The 4,168-nt window shown below is 60.0% G+C and overlaps 1 long non-coding RNA gene across 1 annotated transcript; it reads right to left on the bottom strand.

Moving 5' to 3' along the window:
* Nucleotides 1-1,157: 1,157 nt before the first annotated feature.
* On the bottom strand, nucleotides 1,158-2,042 carry LOC134729337 (uncharacterized). The gene is made up of 2 exons (XR_010110352.1): nucleotides 1,858-2,042; nucleotides 1,158-1,809 (listed from the first exon to the last, which is right to left on the bottom strand). It is a non-coding gene; the product is annotated as an uncharacterized LOC134729337 (long non-coding RNA).
* Nucleotides 2,043-4,168: the final 2,126 nt, after the last annotated feature.

The raw sequence follows: 4,168 nt of genomic DNA, 5'->3' as shown, positions 1-4,168 counted from the left end.
TGGCAGTTCCTGGAAGGTAGGGTGCCCACACCAAGAGAGGGCCCTGAAGCTCCAGGTAGACGTTGTCAGAATCCAGTTGAATTATACAACACCCAGCCAGTGTCTGCTGCAGAATTGGCTGTTGATATAGAGAAATCTCGATAAATTTTGGTGACCAGAGGTCACAGAAGTATTCTGTATTGATTGTTGAGTGAGGAAAAGGAAATACACTTCGGCTGATTTATTTTTTCTTTTTTGAGACAGAGTCTTGCTCTGTCTCCTAGGCTGGAGTGCAGTGGCGTGATCTCGGCTCACTGCAAGCTCCGTCTCCCGGGTTCACGCCATTCTCCTGCCTTAGCCTCCCTAGTAGCTGGGACTACAGGCACCCGTCACCATGCCTGGCTAAGTTTTTGTATTTTTAGTAGATACGAGGTTTCACTGTGTTAGCCAGGATGGGCTGGATCTCCTGACCTCGTGATCCGCCTGCCTCGGCCTCCCAAGGTGCTGGGATTACAGGCATGAGCTACTGCGCCTGGCCTCGATTTATTTTTTCTATATCTCTCTGAGTTCGAAAAGTGAAAAATAAGGTGGGAGTGTGTATATATTAATGACAAAACTTGTTCAAGAGAAAGATGTGTCAAACTGGCATCTACAAAGAAGTAAAATGGTTTTGATAAACTCATCCCAAGAAATGCGGAGAAACAGTTCTAAGAAACACGTTCTATTGGAGCAGGCCATTGCGTTTGTGAAAATCTCCCTGTGTAATATTCACATGCAGCCTGGGTTGACATCCATAGCCTTAGAAGAACAGAATTCTCTTTGTCATGAGCTGCTCTAAGGGCAGGGGTGACCTTTGTCTTTCCTCATCTTAATGTACCACAGGGAGGCGAGGACTTCAGTAAGTGGGATTCACAGCAAGGTGCAGATTAGAACTCCCTACAGAGGGTTTCACCATCCTGTGAGGTCCCATCCCAGAGATTCTGATGGGGTGACCCAGCTTAGGGCCCAGGCATCAGCAGGCCTGAAGCCCCCAGGGGGCTCTGATGCACCACCAGGGCTGGGAAGCTGACCCCCAGAGGGTCCAATGCCCAGGGAACTTTTTCCCCTGAGATAATGAGGAGAGCTTCATGGACGACTTCGGGCCTGGGGCAGAGGACTAGTGTGTGACTGAGGAGCTCTTCTTTTTTTTTTTTTTTTTTCTTTTTTATTGATCATTCTTGGGTGTTTCTCGCAGAGGGGGATTTGGCAGGGTCACAGGACAATAGTGGAGGGAAGGTCAGCAGATAAACAAGTGAACAAAGTTCTCTGGTTTTCCTAGGCAGAGGACCCTGCGGCCTTCCGCAGTGTTTGTGTCCCTGGGTACTTGAGATTAAGGAGTGGTGATGACTCTTAACGAACATGCTGCCTTCAAGCATCTGTTTAACAAAGCACATCTTGCACCGCCCTTAATCCATTCAACCCTGAGTGGATACAGCACATGTTTCAGAGAGCACAGGGTTGGGGGTAAGGTCACAGATCAACAGGATCCCAAGGCAGAAGAATTTTTCTTAGTACAGAACAAAATGAAAAGTCTCCCATGTCTACCTCTTTCTACACAGACACAGCAACCATCCGATTTCTCAATCTTTTCCCCACCTTTCCCCCCTTTCTATTCCACAAAACCGCCATTGTCTTCATGGCCCGTTCTCAATGAGCTGTTGAGTACACCTCCCAGATGGGGTGGTGGCCGGGCAGAGGAGCTCCTCACTTCCCAGTAGGGGCGGCCGGGCAGAGGCGCCCCTCACCTCCCAGACGGGGCGGCTGGCCGGGCGGGGGGCTGACCCCCCCCACCTCCCTCCCGGACAGGGCGGCTGGCCGGGCAGGGGGCTGACCCCTCACCTCCCTCCCGGACAGGGCGGCTGGCCGGGCAGAGGGGCTCCTCACTTCCCAGTAGGGGCGGCCGGGCAGAGGCGCCCCTCACTTCCCCGACGGGGCGGCTGGCCCGGCGGGGGGCTGACCCCCCCACCTCCCTCCCGGAGGGGGCGGCTGGCCGGGCAGAGGGGCTCCTCACTTCCCGGTAGGGGCGGCCGAGCAGAGGCGCCCCTCACCTCCCGGACAGGGCGGCTGGCCGGGCGGGGGGCTGACCCCCCCACCTCCCTCCCGGACGGGGCGGCTGGCCGGGCGGGGGGCTGACCCCCCCACCTCCCTCCCGGACGGGGCGGCTGGCCGGGCGGGGGGCTGACCCCCCCACCTCCCTCCCGGACGGGGCGGCTGGCCGGGCGGGGGGCTGACCCCCCCACCTCCCTCCCGGACGGGGCGGCTGGCCGGGCGGGGGGCTGACCCCCCCACCTCCCTCCCGGACGGGGCGGCTGGCCGGGCGGGGGGCTGACCCCCCCACCTCCCTCCCGGACGGGGCGGCTGGCCGGGCGGGGGGCTGACCCCCCACCTCCCTCCCGGACGGGGCGGCTGGCCGGGCGGGGGGCTGACACCCCCACCTCCCTCCCAGATGGGGCGGCTGGCCGGGCGGGGGGCTGACCCCCCACCTCCCTCCCGGACGGGGCGGCTGGCCGGGCAGAGGGGCTCCTCACTTCCCAGAAGGGGTGGCCGGGCAGAGGCGCCCCTCACCTCCCGGATGGGGTGGCTGGCCAGGCGGGGGGCTAACCCCCCCACCTCCCTCCCGGATGGGGCGGCTGGCCGGGCCGGGGGCTGACCCCCCCCACCTCCCTCCCAGACAGAGCGGCTGGCCGGGCAGAGGGGCTCCTCACTTCCCAGAAGGGGCGGCCGGGCAGAGGCGCACCTCACCTCCCGGATGGGGCGGCTGGCCAGGCGGGGGGCTAACCCCCCCACCTCCCTCCCGGACGGGGCGGCTGGCCGGGCCGGGGGCTGACCCCCCCACCTCCCTCCCAGACAGAGCGGCTGGCCGGGCAGAGGGGCTCCTCACTTCCCAGTAGGGGCGGCCGGGCAGAGGCGCCCCCCCCACCTCCTGGACAGGGCGGCTGGCCGGGCAGGGGGCTGATCCCCCCACCTCCCTCCCGGACGGGGCAGCTGGCCAGGCGGGGGGCTGATCCCCCCACCTCCCTCCCGGACGGGGCGGCTGGCCGGGCGGGGGGCTGACCCCCCCACCTCCCTCCCGGATGGGGCGGCTGGCCGGGAGGGGGGCTGACCCCCCCACCTCCCTCCCGGACGGGGCGGCTGGCCGGGCAGAGGGGCTCCTCACTTCCCAGTAGGGGCGGCTGGGCAGAGGCACCCCTCGCCTCCCGGATGGGGTGGCTGGCCAGGCGGGGGGCTGACCCCCCCACCTCCCTCCCGGACGAGGCGGCTGGCCGGGCAGAGGGGCTCCTCACTTCCCGGTAGGGGCGGCCGGGCAGAGGTGCCCCTCACCTCCCGGACGGGGCGGCTGGCCGGGTGGGGGGCTGACCCCCCCACCTCCCTCCCAGACGAGGAGGGAGGACGCTCCTCACTTCTCAGACGGGGTGGCTGCCGGGCGGAGGGGCTCCTCACTTCTCAGACGGGGCGGTTGCCAGGCAGAGGGTCTCCTCACTTCTCAGACAGGGCGGCCGGGCAGAGACACTCCTCACATCCCGGACGGGGCAGAGGACTAGTGTGTGACTGAGGAGCTCTTCTTAAGATAGACTCTGGAGGGGTGCATGGGTTCTATACTAATGTGTTTTTCAAATGTGTTTCAGGCTATTTCTCTTCTTGATGATATGTCAGGAAATGCTTGTGTTTAGCTTTCGAGCTTAGGGAAATTCATCAAACCTAATGAAAATTGTCTCCATAATTTTCATGTAAATAAAAATGATTTCTAATTTCATGATAGAATGCTCCAAGAAGTCTGTTTTCATCTGGCTGATAGAAGTAAAAAGACATTCTATTTTGTCTTTTTTTTTTTTTTTGGTGTATATGGAAGTAAAACTACTACTCAGATTTCTTTGGTGACACATGAGGAAAAAGACAGGAAAGAAAAGATCTGGGCTGTGATGGGAAGTGGTTTCTACCTGTTTTTCTGAGGGTGTGACTTCAAAAGAGTTAAATTACACACACCACTACAACAATTAGTACTAGTGATCCTTTTTTAAGGTAATAAAATGGAAAATACCCCATGGACACAAACATGTTCAAAAGGTTTTTTTTTCCCCTCAGGTCTATTTCCACAGTCATAAAAAGAGACAAAATGATTATATGATTGGACTGCTAACTCCATTGGACA

This window comes from Pan paniscus, chromosome 18 (genome assembly GCF_029289425.2).
Source record: "Pan paniscus chromosome 18, NHGRI_mPanPan1-v2.0_pri, whole genome shotgun sequence".
NCBI classification, from domain to species: domain Eukaryota; kingdom Metazoa; phylum Chordata; class Mammalia; order Primates; family Hominidae; genus Pan; species Pan paniscus.
Note: the sequence above shows the minus strand (reverse complement) of the source record. Positions and strands in the feature narration are given on the sequence as shown.